Source organism: Apteryx mantelli, chromosome 2, assembly GCF_036417845.1.
Source record: "Apteryx mantelli isolate bAptMan1 chromosome 2, bAptMan1.hap1, whole genome shotgun sequence".
Taxonomy (NCBI): Eukaryota; Metazoa; Chordata; class Aves; order Apterygiformes; family Apterygidae; genus Apteryx; species Apteryx mantelli.
In genome coordinates, this window is record NC_089979.1 from 11167691 (window position 1) to 11191225 (window position 23535).

General features: G+C 47.8%; 1 long non-coding RNA gene across 3 annotated transcripts in view; it reads right to left on the reverse strand.

Annotated features, from left to right (window-relative positions):
* LOC106496312 (uncharacterized) overlaps positions 1–17348 on the reverse strand; it is a 170237-nt gene extending 152889 nt beyond the window's left edge. For 2 of the 3 annotated variants that reach the window (XR_001294586.2, XR_010883267.1), the window contains exon 1: positions 6620–6750. This is a non-coding gene — a long non-coding RNA (uncharacterized lncRNA). Of the gene's footprint in view, positions 1–6619; positions 6751–17269 lie in introns of those variants that run through there. The other variant, XR_010883268.1, reaches the window with a different exon arrangement.
* Positions 17349–23535: the final 6187 nt, after the last annotated feature.

Sequence of the window (23535 nt, forward strand, 5' to 3'; positions counted from 1 at the left end):
GATCCAAATCTAATTCCACAGAGAAATCTAAAGCATGCAGTGTCTCACAGTGAGGAAATCCAGCCTTCTGCCTCTGCCAAATTTCTATCAGGGTTTGGGGTAGGACAAAAGGTTTGTGCCACCAAACTATGATTTGTATTGTTTCAACTTTTCTCTTTTCCCCTGGAGTCACTCTTCCGATTCAGAATCGGTACTATTTTAAGCAACTCTGTTAAAAAACAGGATTTAATGCTTGTTTGGACTGCCCATAAAAATCTTTTCCACTGGAACAAAGATTTAAACCTGTGACTCAAAATGACTTTACAATGGGGGGTTGATTATCAAGAGGACCAGAATATCCTCTTATTAGAAACACGCTCACTGGTCTTTCCTGAACTTTATGTGGTGGTATTAACTCAATGGCTTGTTTGGTTGCAGACAGGGATTAATGGTTGTATTTGATTCAGGGGGAAAAAATACATATTTTTTGTAATATATAAAAAGAGCAGGTGTGTGCATGAGTGGGTGTACATACATGCACATATATGCATAAACACACAGCCCTACAGACATGCACGTAGAAACGCACACACCCTCCTCATCACTTTCAGCAACAGATATATAGGAAAGAAAAACACCAAATCACAGGAAACAAGATTGGAAGAGACCAAAGGACATATGCCATCTGCTTGCCCCAAATAAAACAAGCCTATTTAAAGCATTTTTTTAATTAAATTAACATATTTGTTTATTACAGTAGCAGATATTATGGGGGGAATTGCAGCCTTATTGATACAGGCCTTACACAAATACATAAGGCAGTTTTGAAGAGATCTACACGTGAGAACTAGACTTCAGTTAAACTGATAGAGTCCCTCAGGAGTATCCTGTATTAATTTTAGCTTAAATCAGTCACCCAGCACACTACGCCCTAGGAAAAGTTTTCCAAGCACTGAGCATACAGATAAATGGGGTGTTGCAAATCCCTCAGATTCAGCACCAAAACCCCCCTCAGGCCTCACCAATACAGGAGCATTTAACCACTTTGGCTCCAAGCAGCGGGCAAAGAGCAGACCGAGCCTCTCGCCGCCTCTGCTGTATTTTCCCACATCGTTTCCGTGCTGTGACCACTTCCCCCGTTTGACAGCTATTTTTTGGCCGGATCAGTTCCCTAAACGGGCTCGCTGCACTGCCACCGGCATGCCTGTGCCAACACAGCGCCCAGGGCTGTCGGGGCACATCTGCGGCAAGTGCTGTCCCAAAGCCCTCCCTGGGAGGCGCTGGTGCTGCCCGCGTGGCGACGGCACCCGCACCAGGATGCAGCGCTGTTTCCCAGCAGTCGGCAAGCAGATGCAGCTCAAAGGCAAAACCGCCCCTCTGCTACCGCTTCCCTCCCCAGCGGCAGGGAATTGAATTCAAGCCGTTTCGGCCACCGAGACGGGGCTTCGGCACCCGGAACAGTCGGTCGCACGGAGCGCAATGCCACCGAAGTCACAAAGCCCGGGGAAACTGGGTCAGGGCTCGGGAAGGGCCCCCGGGCTGCAGTGCCAAAGGTTCGGGGAGATAAGGCAGGGCACGAGCACACAGCCTCGGAGCGCGCGGGGAGAAACCCTGCCCACTTTATCACTCACCGCTGACGAAACATCAAAGGAAACTATGCGTAAAATTCCTCGTCCGCCGTTATGCAGAAGGGCAGATTAGATTTTAAGGCCACAAGCTATCAGCTACAAGCCTATGGACTTGCTTTAGAAATATCAAAGCGGCATCATATAAGAGACTTCTGTCACAACCGTAGCGACCCAGATCTGAACTAGCACCCATAAAGGAAAAGATTTGGGCGACTTCCTACTCTGCTTTAAGTCTTAGAGCCGACAGGTAGCCAAAGTGTGGCCTCCTGGCAAGCAGAGAGAACATACACAACAACTTCGTCCAAATTAAAAAATTTACTAAGGGGAGAAGAGCAGACTGTGTAAAACTTTTGTTTGAAAGTTTTCTGGCTGCTCTTATGTCAGCAGAAGTTACTGGAAAACTCAAAAGCAATCATTTGAAAAGCATGTTTTGCCCTGCGTGGTTCCAGCATAAAGCTCTGCATTGAAAACGTCAACAGGGTGACATGAGCTGATTGCCTCTTAAAGCAGCTGCAACATACGTTTCTGTTCCTATGTCAAAAACCATCTCTCAATTTATACACTATGCAATAATTATTTTGCTAATCACAGGGTGCTCTGAGCTTCTGATCCTGAATTATTGTTATTATAGTTGGCTCAGCTGCAAATGTGCTTGCCTTCCAAACACATAGTACTAGGCTAGAAAAGAGGAGCAGGGGTTTAATCCTTCACTGGTTGCAGCATAAGTCAGTGAATGGCATTCTGGCATGCAATTTCTTTTAACGGGAAAAATAACATCTTTTGGTAGGCTTTCCATTTTAAGTTAGAACAAAATCACCACAAAAAAAAAAGAAGAAAAAAATACTGGGTAAGGCAACATAGCACATACTATGGCCTTCTTTCAATTCACCAGCTCAGAGCTATATTTATCTCTCAACTTCAATGCAGAAACACATTCCACTTAGAAAAACTATTGAGCTGCCTAAAAGAGACACTCAAGTAGCAAAGGCCACACACTTAGATACTGAAAAAAAAAAAAAAGGATTTTTTTTTTAGATGCTCTAAGCTAACTGAAATCTGCCACCTACAACCCATAAACAATCCCTTCAGTGGGCAGATATGACTTGGACCCAAACCAACCTTAGCTTGAAATGGTTTTGCAAGAAACTATCATATGATCTGGCTATTTTTTAGCCATCCACTTTCACCTACTTTCTTCTAAAATGTCTGGCTTTGGCCACTGCTCGAGGAAAGACATGGAAAAGACAAGCATCTGCCCCTATACAGCAAGCCTGTTGCATTGAAGTCCAAAATGTAGGAACAGCACCTGGAGGAAATGCTAACCTGGAACAACTTCGGTTGATGATGACTCTGCATTAGGCAGATCTGGCTATCTCAGACATGACCTGCACCATATCCCTTTCAAGGCAGGGTCCTCTGCACCTCCCAGTTGCAATGGTGTAATTCAGCCCCATGTCCCATCCTGAGTGCTGTAGCTATGAACTATGGGAGTTCAAGTCCTAGTTTCATGGGGAGTGGATTGATGGTGGTGCTGAGGTTCAAGTAGATAAACAGCTCATCCCTGCTCCAAAGTACATCGGGCAAAATCTCATTTGGGAGCACAAGGGAAATAGGATCGGGCCCGAGTGTCTTGAAAATAGAAAACTACCCTAACAATTGGCACTAATTGAGCCTCGTGTGCAAGAGTCGTCAGAAAGATCAAGTTATGAACATGCCCTGAAATACCCCCTCACCCAAGGATTGCAGAGTGCAGGGGGGGCATGCCAGGACACTGGTCAGAGAGCAGCAACCACTTGTGAAAGAAGTCTGCGTTGCAGAGACATAAAAACAAAACTAAAAAAAACTGAAAAAAAAAAAAAAAGAAGAGTCATCCTGAATGAAACATGACACTGAATGTTTACACTTCATATGAGAAGCCTCACATATTATCAGCAACAGGAACGGGAAGGTCTGAAGTCCTATTTCTGTTTATTCACCTTGACGATACCCCGAAAAATTGTGATCACGTTACATCTTCCAAGAGGCAATTCCTATCCAAATGAAAGCCCCCTCCACAGATATGCTTGCATAAACTGGGCTCATTAGAGAGATCAACTGAGCTGGCCTCCGAGGCCCACGGTCTGAGGCACCTCTGGAATTGGCACCTGTCAAACAAGCGCTCTGGACACAATCGCCAGTCCTGCAAACAGGGGTCTGGAAACAGCCTGCTTTCCCAGCACAGAAAGTGCCGCGCTGGATCCTGTGATTTCTTGGAAAAAAACAGCTGTGTAAATGAAGCCATCCAACTAACTCACTTGCTGTCCTCAGCCCACGAGGCCGAGGCAGCCAAGAGTAAGATGTCTGCCACGAAGCAATATTGAGCGTGTTCTTCAAATTGCCAACATCAAAGTGTTTCCTTATTTCTATAATCAGAAGCAGTCAAAACACTCAGCTTTACAGTCTACGAGTCAAGCCCTAAAAGACACTGAGCTTTACAGCTCTCACCGCTTTCACGGAAAAGGAAAGTATTGTGCAGGATCTGGCCTTGCTTTCATTCACAATTCCCCCTAGCCCTAGCGCTGCAGGACAGCAAGGCCAATACTTTTTCTATTTGCTTTCCCCAAGCAGCATTCTCCTACGGCTTATTGGGATTGCTCAGATCAACGAAGCCATTACTAACACGCACGCAAACCCGCCTGCTCAACTGATCCCGGCGCCCGAACGCCGGCTCCCGCAGAAGCACGCCGAGCGTGGCCCGCCACGCGCTGCAACGGCTGAGCTCAGCCCATTCGCATTCGTGGGACTGCCGCAGCCCTCCAAAACCAGCGCCAAACCCCTCAGGAGAGGGGAAACAGGTTCAAAACCAGGCCGAAAAGCCCTGGGCTTGCAGCATTAAAGTTAACAGAGAGCTAACGACAGGAACTCCGCGCTGACAAACCCACGCAGCTTGCCATCGCCAAGCAAGGAAGGGGAGCCCTGGCCTTCTCTTAGCATTAAGGAGCCTGTGACACAAGGGAAAACCACTGTGGCCACTAACCCTGCTCTTACTCATCACTTCAATTTAACAACCAGATCTGAAAAACATCTCAGCCGTGCAAGCTGCAATCTGAAGTTGACAAGGGAAGAAAAAAAAAAAAAAATGACAGACTGATACTCATCTAGAGCGAGGGGAAATGGGAGCAACTCAGACCTCCTTATTCCTTTTTTCAAGCAAGAGGAGGAGAGACCCAGTTGCGGCTGCTCCTCTAATCTGCGGCAGAGGCGACAGCCAACGCACAAGGGGGTTGCAGAGATGCTAACGGGGCGCATCGGTTGATTTGCCTCTATGAGAGAAAGGAGGAAGTAAGCAAAAGACAAATTGTAAAACAACTCGGAGCAGAAGGAGACAGAAACACATAAAGGAGAAGGTAAAGAATGAAAAGCCAGAATAGGAAAGAAAGAGGAAAGAAGGTAAGAAAAAAAGGGAAATACACATATGAAAAAAACCACAGGCATAAAACTCAAACATGAAGTGGAACAGAAAAGGGGAAGTGGAAGGAAAACTTAAAAGCGGAAGCAAGGAGAAAGCTAAAGCTAAACAGGCAATAATGTTTCCACACATATTATATATTCCACAAACACACATATAAAAATTGAAACTGTGCTATGCTCAATCTAACCTGCGTGAATAAAAGCAAATACAGGCCTCTGACTCTTACAGGTCAGCACTGGCATTTTTCACCTGTATGGGGATGCTTTTTGCACACTTCTTGTACCAAGTTGACTCCCCTGTTCACTGTTACTAAGAGCAAGAACAATGCAGAAACCATGTAAGCAATTCACCCAGAGCAGCACATGAACGAGAAGGCAAGCAGATGTCACATCTCTATCATGTTTGCACAGACAGCCATAGACCCTCCAGAGGAATATCAGCACTATTTGTTATTGGTATTACATATAGCACCACCACAAGCTTGACATACCAAATGTGTCTGTGCTAGACGTTACATAAAAATAGAACATAAAAGCCATTCTCTGTCCCAGAGAGCCAATGACCTAAGGTAAAGACACGATACAGATAGAAAGTAAAAGCAAATTAAGGCAGGCTGACCAGACTAGAGTAAGAGTTGCCAAAGGATATACCATCATCTCACCATACATGGCAATCCTGGAAGGGCACATCTAAAAACCTTGCTTCAGAACAGAAGCTGGGAAGGACTAAACCACAACAGAGAGCAAGCAAAGATCCACCCATTCCCTGTTCTCAGAATTCCCACTTAAACCACTAATGTAGATGGTGTAAAGATCCCCCATTCCTGAAACAGCAAATACTAAGTAGTAACCTACATAAGAATCACCATATCTATCAAACCACCCAGAGAACAACCCCTAATGAACATGACCACAATGTCCACCATGATCTTGACTTCATGATTCCTTTTTTGCATGCTGGTTTGTTTAAAATACAGTATCACATTTTTGGGCATCCAAAATTGATGGGGACCAAGAGTCATACATGAATTACCTTAGAATCTATGAGTCTGTTTACAAGGTGATAATTAAAGATCTTAATTAAATATCTTTAATTTAATTCTTAACACATGAGCTAGAAGAAATGCCTTGCCTGGACCAGTTGATATGACAGGGTGTTACAACCCAATCTTGTCTGTGCGGAAAATTTCTGGTAATTAACTCTAGTTTCAAAGGGGTGAAGGGGGAGAGGGAGTGTAGAGTTAAGGATGTTTGGGCACATGTCTTAATCCTGCCATTTCCTAATTTCATATATTCTGAAAAGGCACAAATCATCTCAGGTAACTGGAATTCCAGTTGAGTATATTCTCCTCAATGATCAGTTTTAAACACTGCACTCATCACCAGATTAACTTTCAGGTAGTGTATTAAGTGTTGAACACCATCTGGTATGTGTTATCTCTCCTCTTTGCTCCAACCCAGCAATGGAGGGTCTTGTTTTGGTTGTATGTTCCCCAACTGTCTTTAAACATTATATATAATATTGCTCTATACTTAGAAAAATGAGAGGCAAGAGAACATACCTCACACTTGCAGCAGTATATGATGAGTTTGGTGGTCCTTAGCTCCTGGTGTAGTACAGTCACACAGTGTGAAACTGGGCCCTCTGAAAGCACGGGTTCATTGTGTTGCAGAAAGCTTCAATGGTCTTTGGCACAAAGCTTCAAGCAGCCTTTCTAATACCTGAGGTCCATATAGGGAGCACCTTGAAAAGAGAATAAAGACCTCAAACTTTATTTCTACAGAAGCCAAAATAGAGAGGAGGAGACTCCTGCAGAGGAGATAGGCTGCAGCTTTCTGTGCTGGTTGGAGCTTCCTTTGCACTGCAGGCTGCATACCCAGGTGCAACTGCTGTTGTCAAGCCAAGACACCATGAATGCCAGCATAACCAACATCAGGACTCTGGCCAGAAAGACGGAGCAGTATCTCTTAATCAGCTGGAGATGAGAGAAACAGTGACACTGCTATGGAAGAGCTTATCACCAGAAGAAATCCAAGAGTGCTCCCAACCCACAAACTCAACTGACCAACTGTGGATCCGTGTCTTCGGCCAACGGGGAGAGCAGCGCAGCTGGAGTTCAGCTTCGAAGAGCTATTCTTCACCATGAGCTCATTGCGTCCAAGCGCTGGGCTCCCTGGCAGCAGCTGTACCCAAAAAGGTTAAATAAAGCTAAGGCTCCTTTTCATGCTGTGGGAACTGGACTCTATTGCCTGGCCAGCTCACCTACTGCAAGGTCTGCAGGGGCTCTAAGCAAGGAGACCGTGGGGATGATGCAGTCTCATCACCGCTCCCTGGGTATGAGCCTCCCAAAAGGGCTTGCCCACCATTTCAGGCTCCTTATTCTGGACCCACGTGCCCTGTGGAGGCAGAGGGAGGTCGGGAACCTCTCTGGACCGACCTGCTCTGCCTGCCAGGCCTCCAATAAAACTGCAGTTGCATGAGCTCAGCCTTAATACATGCCAACTCCTGATGGGCATAGAAATCCTTTAATATCTTCAAATGAAATATTAATGTTATAAGCAGTATTTCATGGACTTACAGGCTTTGTCATGCCTCAGGGAGGCCTAAAATAGACATAGTCCAGACTTCAAGGCTTTTAAGGGAGTGTGGTGTAACAGAGAGAGTACAGGCCTGGGAGCCAGCAATCCCACACGCCAACCCCATTCCCCATGTTATCTCAATATCTTTGCGAGCTTTAGCTCTCTTTCTGCTGCCAAAGTGCAACAACAGCATTTTAATCTGCTCATTATCCAGACTTTCCATCTAAGCAAGACAAGATACAGGTGTTTGTTCCTAGAAACATTAGTTCTCCTAATATTACAAGGAGGAGAAATGCATTAGCGAGAACAACTATAAGCTCTCCAAGTTAGGATGGATCAGCACAAGTGACTGCAGGCTGTTTAATCCCTCTGCCTTATTTTCCCCTCCCATACCACCTTGCTCCATGAGGCAATGTTAGCAGTTAATTAACAGAGTGCTGTACTTTTAAGTCCTATTTATTAGAATTTGATACAGAAGTATCCAAGAAAAATATTCATCAGAAGTGACTGAGAACATCCTGCAAAATAAGGTCTTTGATAATCTCTTATGCTATCAAGATTTATAAGGAACACAGGGACACTGAGTACCCACAGCAGTACAGCCTACAACACTAGGCAACATAATATTATGTCTTATGCTAATGAATAAGATTTGGGGCTCCAAGCAGGCTATGACTTGTCTGAAAGATGGTTATACTCAAATTACCACCTAGAAACCTGTACATTGTACTTGATAAACTTATCTTCAAAATTAAAATTACAAAATTATTGCAAAATTCCCTTCCTTTCCCCTCTTCCTCCCTCTTCTCCCCCAATACGACGAATGTTAGTAGATCCCACTAGGAAAGAAGAAAACAATAAGCACTAGTTTATCTTTCACGCTAAGCTAGGAGCTAAGGAAAGTTTTATTTCCAGTTCTTCAACACTTGCATGACCCCAGGTAGTTACCTGGTGAAAAGTTTTCTAAAGCTTTTTTCCTGCCTAATTGTGTTGGTTCCAGTCATCAGGCCTCCCCCTCAAAGACAGCGGCCGATGAAAATCAGCATTGCCATTCTAGACAGAGCTCAAGTAGAAGCACCGGACCTCGATGCTGTTTCTGTTGGTACTACAGTAATACTGGGAGGGCCCAGCTGGTATCAGGGCTCTCACTGTCCCACACTATGAACAAATGCACAAGAGGCAGCGTCTGCCCTGACATGTTTGCAGGCTACAGAAACAAGCAAAAGAGTGGAAGGGGAGAGTTATGAAATGGCTTGCCAAGGGCAGAGTCTCCTAGATCCTATCCCACAGCCATGAGCTGGGAACCCCATCATCGATCCAAGTTACTTCTAACAACCAGGCCTGGCATGTCTCCAAACTAATCAACCAAGATATGGAAAACATTTTCAAGACTAACTTCTCATTGCTTCAGCTTCTTGGACTGGGAAGTAAGAGTAACATCACTGCTCATTCACCGAGGTGCTGGGAAGCTTCCTTCAGTGGTATTTGCAACGCAGTCTGAAACGCACCATACAAGTGCAAGGGTGATCCTTCACATCGCATTGGAGAAGCCAGCAACTACATTACTTACGGAGGGCAGTAAAGGCAAGCAGTGCATTACAGGTCCTGGTTAAAAGGGCAGAGCAAGGGAACTGATTTTACGTATTCACTTACACATTAAAATCCTGACCTGACTCATGCCAGCAGACATTTTGTGGTTCCACTGATCCAAGATATCAATCCTACCTTCAACAAAGCGGTTTCATGTAATGGATTAGTCTTCACCCATTCTAAGAGGCCTATGTTTAGAAAGCACCTTTTTCTCTAGTGAAGACAATGTCCCATTAGTCAGTCATACAATGTATGTGTCTACTGGGAGACACCTCCTTCATTCTTGGTCCTCCTTTCACACAGATCCAAACCGAAGTCTTTCCCTTTCAGCCCATGAGTCTATGTTTCCCTCTGAGAGAAACCAGGACACAGAAGCATCACTGTCTCATCCCAGCACTGAATCAGGACAAGAAAATCAAGACATGCATTGGGCTCTGGGAAAGGCTCTTCATCCCCTCAGTGAGACAGAGGAATACATATTCTTCTTTCCACTATGAAATTTCTAATCTTAATTATATTTATTTACTAACCTTATACATTCAGAAAATATGGGCCTCTTCCATTTTGTCCCACCTGAAGGCTTAAAACACAAAGTTTAAAACTGATGAAGAATTTTGATTCCTTTGCTTTTTCTCTTCCATTGTTTGAGCTCATCTTTTCAACTTTTTCATCAATAACCACAGAAACAGAGACCTGAGGGTGAGAGGAACCCTCCGCATTCTCTAGTTGAACCCCCCACTTGAAATGGGACCACTGTCAACACTAGGTCTTGTTACCCATGCCTTTGCCTAGATGAGTCTTAAGAGCCTCCGAGACTAGAGATTCAAAGCCTCTCCAGACAGAAATGTTTCCACAACTTGAATCCAAGAGCCAGGGTTTTTAAAAGAACATCATACTGTTTTAAATCCAGAATAAAATGACATGAGCTAGCAACACTGTTATTTCTATTTGTATTGAAAGACACTTGATTGAAGTGCAAAAAACACTTGGATTTTTAGCTTTCAGGTATATTTAGTCTTTTTCTCTATAACATCAAGCACTCATACTTTTTGTGTTAGTGTTTTTACACAATCTAATACCACTCTTTTTAACATTTAAAAAAAATGTAAGCCTTTGCCCACCCCCCAAAAGCCATGCAATAAGAACAAGAGGCCAGATGTGAGATACCTATAATCAAATGATTGAGCAATGCATATAGCAAACATCCTCCTCTAAAAGCCCCTGAGCAGTATGTCAAGTTATCTGCCCCACAGCACTATGCTCTTGGCCTTTAAGTGAGGCTGGAAATGTCATTAAGTATTTCCAAAAGGATGTACAAATGGAGTTTTTTGTTCTGTGTGCTAAACGACAGGTTATTTTCTTGATATATGCAACTGACTATTTAAAACATCAACTGAAACACAGGGTGAGGGTTGATATATAACATCTAGGGTCTGCTCTAGCTGGACTATATTCATATATAATACACTTGATGAGGCTTATAACACAACTAATATTAAAAAAAATCACATTTTTATTAATACAGAACTTTAACATCATCAAAGAGGGATCCGTGCCAGAACTTTTTCCATACACAGCAGCCATAACATAAAGGGGTCCAGCACAGAATAGGCTTTGGCTATTGCTCCACGTCCTGCACACTGTCTGACGCAGGTCAGGTATGAACTCACAGCTGCTGTTCCCGCCACGATACCCAGCACACACAACAGCACATTTACATCAGTGGATTACCAGGCGCCGAGGACGGGCGATACCTGATCCAACACCAGGCTCCAACGATACAGCACCTGGCAGAGAGCTCACTGGGCAAAGCCACCTTCTCTAAACAGCTTTCACAGCCCTGAAATAGCAGTGTTTTACTCATTCTGCATTTTATGTTGTACAGTTGCATTTTTTATCAGGTCTAGGCTCCCTGAAAGCAGATTTACCGTCTCATGTCGAATGCCTTCGAAAACAGGCAACGCATCCCAAGGAGTTTACATGCTCTTCAGCTGCAGGCACAGGCAGGGAGGAGTTTGCACGCAGGCACTGCAGCCCCTGCAAGTGTCAGCCAGGCAGCAGCGGTCCAGCTGCTCTCGTGCCACGCACGTACCATCCACTCCTCCGTCTCCAAGCATGCAACTCCTTTCTAATGACGCACAGAGAGAACTGTCCCACATGGCTCACGCTTTGCCTGGGGAGGAAACCGTGCAACGCAATGCAATGCATTTTATTTCGGCTGGGGTTTTGCTCAGTTGTTTTTTTTTCAAGAAGAGATGTCTACAATATTATCAAACCGAGGCCTCAAAATATACAGTATGAAGTCTATCAGGAGACATATCTTTTTTTAACTGTTGTTAAGTTGGGGTTTTCTGCTTGTTGTTTCTGAGTTACTGAGTTACCTAATCCCAGCTGGGCTTTATACAGGATCGCAAAGCATGCTGCCCCTGCAGTACTGCTGAAAAGGTCACAGCTCAAGAATACACGTACTGTTTTCAAGTTTTTTCTCACAGACATGAAGGATAAAAGGGAGGCAACCAAACTCTTAAGTTCAGCTGTTGGGGGTCAAGGAAAGACACCGAATGTCCTGAGACCAAAGGCAAACCATATGCAAACTGGCAGCACTGGAGCTGGCCCATACTTGCTTCCAGATGATTTTGCACCTGTAGGGGAACCTGTGGAGCATATCAGTTCATCTACCCAACATACCTTTTGGATATGCTCACCAAAGGAAATCCCTCTCACCATGCATGGCTGCCGGGAGCAGAGATTTTGCCACTAAGCCATGAAATGCTGAATGGAAGCTATTCCAACCCAGGAACACGTGGATCCGCACAGGATCTGCGGAAACAAACTGGGACATGGAGATTTCCAGGTCCCCTTCTCAGACTGAGGTCTCACCTGTTGCAAGAGCCCTGCCAAACCAAACGCAACGGCACAGCTAGCCTCACAAAAATTCTCCAGTGCAGAAGGACTCAGAGCAGTCCTAACACACTCAGCTTCTACCAGTGGGAGGAGTTGGGACAACCCATTCACATTAAAGATTTTACTGGCATAATGTACCTAGTAATCAGCTAAATGACAGTGGTAAAACTTAGGTAAGGACCAGGCACAAAACCAGCAGTTATTCAGGGAAGCTGAGCAGCACAGAAAGGGCACTCAGAGGAAGCCAGGGTGGAGTGGACTGCATCAACTGGATGGATGGAAGACAGTTGTGGGTGGTTATGAGAGCTGGAATTGGGACCAGAGTTTTCCACCTTTAAAACTCACAGCTTAAAATCAGTGTGTTGGTCTACTTCAGAGCCTGGGGTTTCCCAGCACAAGCCAGACCATGCCGAGTGTCTCTCCAAGCCACCCTATGAACAATGCGATGGGATATGGTCTTGCCTCTCCCTGCAATGCTGCTCTCACCACAGGGAAATCCTCTCCTCAAAATTGAGGAACACCTTTGGGGGCTTTCTTTAGGCGCCTCTGCCTCCCTTTGATATGCCCAGGAGATGATGGAGGATCCCACCAGCTGGGGACCCTGGCGACTCTGTCCTCTCCCCTCAGGGACGTGCTCAATGTCTTGCACCTTCAAGACGCAAACAGATTTCATCACGCAACGGGTAGTTCTGTGAACCTTGGCCACCCTTTGCTGGGACACTGCCTGGCACAATAAGGACCAACCACAGCTATGAGCAGAGTTATTAATCAGTGGTAGCTGTGCCAACACAAGCACAGCCCAGATATGTCCTCTTGCCCCTTTCCCTCACAGCAGGACCTACCTTACAGAAATAGAAGAGCCTCCATGCCCAAGAGCTTTTGTATTTATTCTTTTTCCCACTCAGGTTTCAAGGCAGAAATCATCAAGAGGGAGAATCCATCCCTTCTCCTGGTAACTTGTTCCGGGGCCAATCACCCTTGCCATTAAAGACCTATGCCATGCTTCCTCATCCAAACAGTTTCTGTTCTCACATCCCAACCATCAGTTCCAGCTATGCCTTTCATCATGGCCTCAAAGAGCCCTTTACTGCCCAACATAGTTTCCCCAGCAGCAATTTGCCTACAGATCGCTTTTCCTCTGAGGTGGCGGGAGTGCAATCACAGTATCTGCCAACAAATATAAGGTATCAACAGCAGCGAAGATGTGACAGCACGGGCTTCAGTGCGGGCAGGACAAACCTGCCTGGAAACCCCCGCATGATACTCAGCCCAGCCCACACTCAAATCACTGATTTCCAGGATACAGCTCCGCACACGTCGTCACATCCGCACCATGAAATCACAGGAAGAATACAACACTACCACTGGATGCATTAAAAAGCATTTTGATCACATCCATCTGGCTTGCAGATAATCCAGACGGCTCCATGTGGCTGGCCTGTCCTTACGTTGGTTTATGACCCTGCCTTCCTGACATAGCATGATGGAGCCGACACACCAGGTAACACCTCACTGCTCTTCATCTGTCACACTTGCAGCAATAGGAAAAAGTCAAACGCAGAGCGTCCTTTCTTAAATGACCTCCGGCACTCGCCAGAGAAAAAATTCAAGAAACGCACAGAAATGTTGTGATATCTCAGCACTGATAACTCCCAGAAATGATGTCCTCCACTGAACTGCATGCACACAGGAAGCGTACAGCAGGCACGGTATCTCCAGGTATAAATAAACCAAACACTGCTGCACATTTAAAGCAGTGTTCCTCACCAGGGCACTAAGCACTTTGCTACATAAGACAACAGACTGACTTAGGAACAGATGCTGCTGTGACAAGGGAAAACATGCCCTGCAGACAGTGCTAATGGGTCCAGGACAGGGATTACTTCTTTATTCCCCCTCACTCTCTCCATAAATCCACCCAGGAATGAAGCAGGTGTTTAATACTAAAGCATCAGCCAGTAAGGAGGCAAACACAAACACACCATCCTGTACTTCAAAATAAGATCTGTATCACCTGGCTGCAAACAATCAAAGCTTCCTGATCAGGTTCGTGTTTTCCTCTCTGCAACTTCAGTTTGCACCTTTGCACCCTTCTCAACTCCCCAAGCGGGACCACGGCCCATGCGGCCTCCTCCTCAGCCGGCAGCGAGGACCACGGTGGCATGCCCTCCACGGCAGCCGCTCCAGCAGAAACACAGCTCGAGACAGACCAACCTGCGCTACGTCACCAACGGAAATACAACTCAGTTTGTCCTCATCCGACATCCAGTGGACACGACACGCACGCCAGAGCTGCGTTCAGTTGTGCGACAGCGGTTTCGCTGAGCACGTCTCTGAATTCCTGGCACTGCTCCAAGCTGCAGCACATTGCACCGTGGGTATCAAACACGATCCTTTGCTGAACTTGCATGCGGTGAGCAAAGGATGAACCCCCAGAATTCCTGCAAGCCACAGAAGTGCCTCCCAGTTCACGAAAATCAGCTTTTCCACTTCCCATATCCTGCCAGTGCTATTGTCTGCGCAGAACAGTTTAAAAAATATATATATAGGTAGATGTTGTACTTGAAACTCCTACCTTGCAATTGGTAGTGGAGCTGCACCAGCATAATTACTGAGAGAGCCGGAAGAGGCCAGTACAAAAACAGTGATACTGTAGTACCCCACTGAACATCTTCATCTGCAAAGCAACAAAAGAGCCCAAAATATACTGATATATTAAATGCATATAGATATACCATTTTTTCCCCCTCTAACTTTGCGCCACAACTATGGCACTATGTGTAGCGTCCCCTGCTAGGAATTCCTGATATAAAAGTTAGTGAAATATATACAAGTCCTTTTTGTGAAGCATTTTGATTAAAAACAGGAAGATACAGCTCTAATTCTGCAAAGAATTAAGCACAGGCTGAAAGTTTCAAGGATAAAGTCCTTCATTAAACTGAAATCTCTGCCTTGGTTAGGCAGGGGCACAGGGAACAAAAAACATTTTTGCAAAGCTCCACAACTGAACGGCGCCGGCAGGAGACACGACTCACAATCACTTCAGAAAGCAGTCAGCTCCCACGAAAGCCGTATTCCAAGCATGCAAGTTCATACAGGGAGCCAATCTTTCGTTTTAAAAAACTAATTCACATACATAATTCATTTCTGCAACAGATGGGCCTTTCAACAGCAGCAGGCCTAAGCTCTTCCTTATTTTCGCTATTGCTGCATTCCCGTGACATTGCATGGACATCAGCACACACGCTGGGCAGGGTTATGGAAAATCCTTAGGCCTTGCCGGAGCAGGGAGCTCGCGCTGCTGTAGCTGTCCCCGTCTCGCGACGCCGGCACGGCCCCTCTAGCATGGATGCTGCTCGTGCGGCACAGCTCATTCCTGACAGGCACATGGGGTTCCCATTGGCTGACAAATTGCACCTGTACAGCCACGTTAATGCGACTTAAAACGCACAAAAGCACAGTCACATCTATCAGAAATATAACAACACAAACCTAGGTGTCAGCCAGGTTTAAGACTTAATACTGTGAAAGAGATAAGGAAAGGAAAAAAAAAATACAGGTGTGTTTCTGAAACGGCGCAAACTACATATAAGATCACTTTAAACTCCCTGGGGTGTGAAGTGGCGTTTCCTACAGACATGCAGCACCTAGAACAACAGAGCATCCATCTGACTGGTCCACGTGCTTGAAAAACATACATATTTATAACATATTTTTTTCAAATCACAATGGAAAGGAAACTGTACATGATGTTTACAAGACCTTCCTGGATATTAGAGACTGATTGTATCGTTATTTCTTACAGTGATTTCAACACTTCAGAGCTAGATTTTTTTAACCTACTCATGTTTTTAAAAATAATATGTATGACCACTCTCACAATAATCCAAACTAGTTGGCACAAGCTGACATTAGTGACAATGAATAGATAAATACTCTCATTGCACATAGCTGTAACATGTACACAATATATTGTGCTCTATACATTCAGCAATGTCTAACACATTCTAATATAGCCCCAGAAAAGCATATAGGCCAAACATATCATTCTAAAGCAGTGACTTAAATAATATATATTTTTGGACATGCTGCATATCAGTAAAAAGGAACTAGCGCTGGGTTCACGACCGCCTGTGTCTGACCATACGCATGGACAGGCGAACATGCCCCAACTTGCCAGCGTGAAGGCGATCAAAAAGATCTCACTGAAGGGCTCCAACATCTTTCCGATATGACTGTCAGCTCTGCTGGGATTTTTCCGCACCGTATTTTAAGATGCAAAAAACAACAGTTCAGTAGTTTAAGAGCAAAGTCTTAAAGGATGAGGCCTATGAAAACATTTTAGCATTGTTCAGGTATAAACACGAAATGCGGCCTCTTAAAGAGAAGTTGTTTAAAAATCCGCAGCTTTTTAGGAGGAAAAAAAAAGGCCTAAGCAAAGGCTTTGTAGAAGCATCCTGGGGCGCCTGCTGGGAGTGTCGCCTCGCGCTGCGCCCTGCCCGGTTCCGGGCGCCCGCTCCAGCGCCGTCCCGGGCGGCCCGAGGGGCGGCGGGATGCGCGCGGGGCGGCCGGGCGCGGGGCAGCGGCGGCCCCGCAGCAGCGCGCGGCCCCGCCGGGCCCGGCCGCGGCGCCCGGCGCAAAGTGGCAGCAGGAGGCGGCGCGGCCCCCTCGCCGGCGCCCCGGGTTTGGGCAGCGGCCCGCCGGCGGCCAGGTGGCCGCGCCGGGGGATGGGCGAGCCCCGCCGGGTCACGCCAGCGCCATCGGCACCCCCGAGCGTCGCCCGCGTTATCGCGGCGCTTTATTGACGTTGGAAAGCAGCCCGAGCCCTTCGCCTCCCCATCCGCGCAGCTTTCGGCCTGCAGCGGCTATTTTTAGCCGGGCTTCGACCCAGCGCTTTAAAAAAAAAAAAAAATCTTGCGCCCCCCCCCTCCATCTGCACGAGCCACGCGACGGCCCCGCGGAAAGCTGCGACCTCGCTGGCAGGCTGCAAACCCCCTCCCGGGCCCCGGCGACACACCCGAAACAAAACAAAACAAACAGAACCAAAAACAGAGGAGGGGGGTTAAAAAAAAATAAATAAAGCAATCAAACAACCTCCCCTCACCCAACCCCCATTACTCCGCAGCCCGGCTACTCACCGCGCGCCGCAGCGGGAAGGAGCGGCGCAGGCCAGCCGGCCGGCCGCGGGCAGGGGCAGGGGCAGGGGCAGGGGCAGGGGCAGGGGCAGGGCCGGGGCAGCGGCCGGGCCGGGCCGTGCGGCGCGGAGCAGCGGAGCAGCGCGGCGCGGAGCGGGGCCCGCTGCCCATGTGCTCGCCGGAGCACGCGCTCGCCTCAATGGAACGTTGTGCTGGCGAGCGGCTCTGTGACGTCACCGCCCCCCGCAGCCGCCGCCGCCGCCGCCGCCGCCGCCGGCTGCAGCCCGGGGCAGCGCGCAGCTCCCGCCCCCGCGCTGCTGCCCCGCGCTGCAGCCCCGCGCTCCGCGGCCCCAGCCCCGCGCCCGCTCCGCGCCGCGCCGCCCGCCGCCAGCGCTGCCTGCGCCGGGAGAACGCGGCCCGGGAAGCGAGGGGGTGGGGGGTGGCGTTGCCGCTCTCCGCGGGGAGATGCGCGGTCTTGTGTCGCGGCGCAGCCGGGGGGACGCGCATCTCGTGCAAGCGCGGGGCGACTCGCTCAAGCCCTCCAAAGCCCTGAGTCAGCCAGCCCCGGAATAATGAGATTAGCTTCAAAATAGCCGAATGAAAAGTATTGGTCCCATTTCTCCTAAACAACCTTTTTCTTTTTCTTTTAATTTACTATTCCCCCAGATTTCAAGGGCTGAAATATCACGGATCCCTCAAAATAATCACAAGAAATAAGGACACCAGCCCCTACATACAAGAAGCCAAATCCTGCAAGCACCTTGAAAAGCAACATCAAAAATACAGAACAGGTTGCGAACTAGTGAAACACTGTAACAGAAGCAGACGTCCGGTATGTGGACCTAGCAAGTTTTATTTTCCCAAGTCCAGGAATTTTATAAACTAAATGAAAGTGAAATGTAGCTGCTTCGTTTCCAGGTGGAACTGAATCCACGTAGAGGCTCCAATGCCACAAGATTTTTTTTCCCCCGTGCATTTTTTGCATTGTGCAGAAGGGTTCCTAAAATTCTGTGATGCCAAAGCTTTCACAAATACACAGGGGTTTAGCGCGCCTTTCCAGCCATATGTTCAACCTGGGAGTACCTGTTAGTACCAGCATCAGTTGTGGTGCCCAGGTAAACTAAGCCCAGGAACTTCCTCTGCAGCACAAGACTAACGACCCTTTGCATAGAGTAAGCCTATATCCAGCCTAGTGAAATTTGCAAAATATTCTTGAAAATATGGATAACATTGGATTTAATTTCATTAGTAAGTATGTTACCAGCTCCCCTGGAATGCTTTGAATATTGCAGTAAAAAGCAGATCTGCTGGGACAAGCTGGTAATCACAGGAGAAGTGATTGCTAGTGCAAAAGGTACAGAGCTATGGTATAAAATGTGGTTTTATCCAAAATGCGAGTTCTGTGGTCCTGCAGTTTAAGCGAGACATGGACTGCTGGAGTCAATGAAGAGGCTTTGCACGTTCCCAGGAAGAGGGGTGAGAGCCCTCTTGATCAGCTAGATTAAAGGCCTCTGTGAAACACCCCTCAGCAACCTGTTGTGGCAGAAGTGGGGTGGGCACAGTGACAAAAAGGTAGCTTTGGTCCTCCTGAGGCTGGCTGGAGACCAAGTCATAAATAAATGATCTACCAAAGTGAGCGAGCTTGGGAGAAAGACCGAAGCACACAGCTGCTTGTGAGATCGCAGGATCATTTTGTCTGCTGAAAAAAGTCTAAGTGCTGGAGCAGCCTAACACAGTTCTCAAAGACCATCGGCACTTTGGAGGCTGGGAGAAGCCATGGCATGAAACTGTTACTCTGGCTCCACAGGCGTTTTGCCCTTAAGTGGGGCCCTGATGGCCTGTTGGCCACTTGGTAGCTCCTGGCAGCTGGAACAGGGGAGAAATGTGTATCAAGCAGCACTGAAAACTGAATTTTCATTCCTTTCTCCCCAGGACTCCCTTCCTTTCCCTGCAACACACACACAGAATCTGCTGCTAAACATCAGCTCAAATTAATGCTGTTTCCCCCAACACCACAGACTGGCCTGTGTGTTACCGCAGCGCCAGCAGTGTGACTGTGAACACAGCTCTCCGCGCTCAGATAGGAGATAGGCATCTCCAAGCAGAATTCCTGGCATGATGCAGCCAGGAAAACTTCATTAAGAGGAGAGTGAAAGCATCTGCATGCCTGTTTACTCAGTGAAGTTGGACCACAGTCGCTGAGGTTTATCCATGACAGGACAGATCCGGTTCCTGGAGGGGTCCCTGAAATCCTGTGGCTCCCTGGGCGTGCTGCTCCAGTCCATGGCTAAGCAGCCCCGGGGGCTGAAAATCATCCTCCAGATCCCTGAAAAATACACAAACCGTCCATTATACCATCATTTTTAACCATCAGGAAGAAATTACATGACTTCTCCGAGCGTCCGAGGCGCCCAGCCTCCCACACGGAGCTGTGCCCCAGGTCCCTGCCCCATTCCCATGGGGGCCGCTGTGCCCAGCCGCACATGCTCCCACTCTGTGGCCTTCTCCTTCCCCAGCCACGTGGCGGTCCCCTTCTCACCAGCCCATTTCAGTCCTTCCTGCAGCCGTGCAGAGGGCAGCTCCAGGAGTTTTGCCAGCTTTTTCCTTTTCCTGTGCCAGGGTGCCCCAAGGCAGTTCTCATCTCCTCTCCAAGACTGCTTCAAAGCTGCAGAGGAGTAAAGCCACCTCTCATGCAAGGAAATGAGCTGAGACACTTTCAGTTTTCAGACTCCACTGGTCCCTGCCTTCCCCCTTCTTGGAGGATACGCCGCTGTTTTTCTCCTTCAGGAACCTCAAGCTCCTATCTGGTCCTGCGGAGTTTTTACAAGAGCAAGCGTTTTGGGGGAATTTCGCAGTCTTCTCCAGCAATAGAGTACCTCACCAGGAGACTGGAAATGGGATAGCAGGTGACCACCAAGCATTTCCCCCTAATGTCTGGAGCTTCAGCGGTCACAGGGGACCTGCCATTTCATTGCATGCAGTGACTTTTGTTGCGGATCCTAAGGCAAAGGTGGTCTTTCCATGTGCATGTAGAAATATCTGCCTTGTGTTGGTGCCACTCAGCTCTACAGCCTTTCTAGAGGCTGTACTCTACAAACTCTCCGGTATTACTGCCTGAATACGCACAGCTCGTGTTGATGAAGTACCTCGGTGTAATCATCCTTACGACAGCTTAGCACACCCACACAGGGAGGTCGTACCGCTCCAAGTTCACCGCTGCAGTTAAACGCAGCCACAGACAAGGCCAAATGACACAGCACGCTCTTAATAGGTCAGAAGAAGATCGGAGGCAAAGATCAGGGGTCACGCTGCCAAAAGCTGTGCCAGCTGGAGAGGCGCCTGCCCTCCAGCAGCCTGCTGTAACTTCGCTGCCTCCTGCCCTGCTCACTTGGCCAGCTGCGGCGTTCACGTGAGCGCTTCTTAATCCTGTCGAGCAAAGCTGGCCAGGCTGGGTGAAGTGCCAGGGGAGCGATGAGAGCCGTGATGTGCCCGCTGCAGTTAGCCCTGCCACCAGGGTGTCAGCCTCCAGTGGGGCCAAACAGCCAGAGACCATGGGGTCCTCAGTCAGGGCACGTAGGTGTGGAGGAGGCTGCAGTAGAAAGTGCTGCATGCCCCCTCTGAACACGGACCCTGGAGAGAGACAGTGGAAAAAAAGAGCTGGGGATGTGCCATCATAGTAGTTTATACCTTCCCAGAGCCAGGGATTAATCTTGGTCAAGGTTAATTCTGGAACTGTCCAGAAACGTAAGTGATCTCCGACTCTCAGAAGAAGAAAGGGCTGGCTCATTGCGCCTGCTTCGCTGCTACTAGCAGCCGTCATTTCACAGAGCCTGCCTGTAAATGTATCAAGCTGAGCACTGGTGTCTTGTCCTCACTTCCCCTTCTTGGATGTTATCTTGGAGCTCTGCTTCTCTGAAGGTTAAAAACCACCTAATTTCCATCCTGAATGTATTCAAACCTGGGCACACCCGTTTGTTCTGGAGCAGGTGTTATGATTCAACTCAAGCAGCTCTTCCCCTCACCCATAGGCAGACTTCCCTGATGTATTTACCAATATCAGGTTCACTCTGCTGCAAAATACTGGTACAAGGCAATGGTGCTTATCATTATTTATTTATACTCCCCAGTCTTGTAATTCAAGTACTCATATTAATCTAAAGAAAATGCATTCCTGTCCCCAAATGGTGATCCATTTCTAGACAATGGTGACTCACCTGCAATTTTGGTGGGTGCAGAGCTCAACTGGTGCGATAACAAAGCAGAAACAAGGACTGGAAGTTTTCTGAAGCCAGAGAAAAGACTTCCGCTGCCTTCAGGGTGCTCTCAGTGTTCAGTGCAACACACAGGGAAGGGGAAGGCATCAGGGTAGTGCAGTGGCTACTCAGGTCTGTACAGAGACATCCCCGTCCAGAAATGTAGCAGCAAATTACATCATCATCATCATCACCACTTCCACTCCCCCAAACATATGTAATTTTGTTCCGATATAACTACGTCACTAGAATTCTGCCTGTCTCTTTCCTCATATGGATAATCCATAAATTTAGGCTGGCACCTCTCCTGATGGCTATATCGAGCACAGAGAAATACAGTGAGTAAAGGAAATAGATGATTCGTTTCACGTCAATCATCTTCACTCTGGTAGCATAACTTCCTTAGTGAAGCTGGGCTCAGTTATGCCAGGCCCCTAAAACGCATCATGAATCTTACTGCAAGAGGCTGTAAGGAGGATGCTCAGCAAAGAAGTGGGAGCCTGTTCCAAGGACAGGGAGATTTCTTAAGGCTCTAATTCAGGATCGCTCAGTGGTGACTATCCCGAGCAGAGAAAGAGGATAGGCAGGGAGAATTCAGGACAGTGAGGCAGCACCATTTGGGTCCCAGGCATATTTCCCAAGGAAACCTCTGAGAAAGGGATTGACTGAGCCCTTAGGGAGAAGGAATTGAATTTGTTTGTTTTGCATGAAAGGCGAAAGATCACAACAGGAGTTGCAAGCCTGGGAGAGGAAGTGGAAATCAGGGATGTCAGCAGGGATAGAAAACCCAGGCAGGGAAGATAACGTCAGATGAAAGATGAGAATCATAGGCCTGGCTGCAGGAGACGGCACAAGAGTGCTGTGCACCGTGCCAGGATTGTATGTCGCCATGCTAGCAGAGGACAGAAGAAGGAGGTAAAACACCAGCAGCCTTCCTGAGAACAGTCTCTGTGCCCAATTTCCTATTCCCAAAGTAATCAGCTCCTGAGAAAACAGCCGGAGCCCTGCCCTACTCACCCAAAGATCCTGTTGCTAAATCGCAAAGCGGAAACTGTTGAACTTGTCGGTTATTCTTTGGCACCTGTGACTGTGTCAGACATTATAAACAGGTTGGACCAGGCAAGCTGGCATAAACCCCTGCAGTATCCCCAGGGTCCTTCCCTTTCTGTTTACCTTGCTTTCCTTCACGCTAATCTCTCCATCTGTAACAAATACACAACATTCATGTGAGCTATTTTTGAGGGAGCATGACACCGGCAGGCTCCGAACTGCCACCGCCGGCCAGGTAATGCAGCGGTGCTGCGCTGGTACTGGCAGCAGGGCCTGAGCTCTGCTTCACGGCCAAGCCCTGGAAGCACCTCTGCAGCTCGGCCGGCCATGGCAGGAGCTCGGGCAAGGTCTCTCAGGGTCCTATCAGGCCCCAGCACTGGGGTCTTAAAGGTGGTTACGAATCTTCTGCTCTTTTTAGCACAGGTGGTGATGGCACCACTGCTGCCCACTTCTTACAGAGCAACCCAGAAGCTACCTAAGAAGTAGGAGATGTGGTTCAACACTCTCCTCTGCACCTTGGATCTCCTGGAGGGAGGCTTTCCCCCAGCTGTGATGTGCAGGCTTGGCCATCGGCCCCTTTCTCCCCATCTTCCCTATAGCAGGCAACGGTGAGGACCAGAACAGCACACAGTGCTGTAAGAAGCCCATATCACTGCCACAGAGATGCTGCGCCCTTACCACCAGGCATAGGATCCCCCTGGTACAGACTTGCTTTGGGAGTGTGCATATAGGTAAAGAGGTTAAAACACACCAAATAAACTACACAAGTGCTGGAGAAAGCTGCTCAGGAGGGAGGGTGAGGGATCTGGTGTGGGTGTCTCTCGTAAGCTGCTCACCAGCTAACCAGCTTAGTCCCAGCCAGCATCCCATTTAAGCCATGAGCCTCGTAAAGGGATAGACAACACCGTAGTCGGTATCGCAGATATACCGATCATAGATTTAAGCAATTGCATATTACAGGCAAAA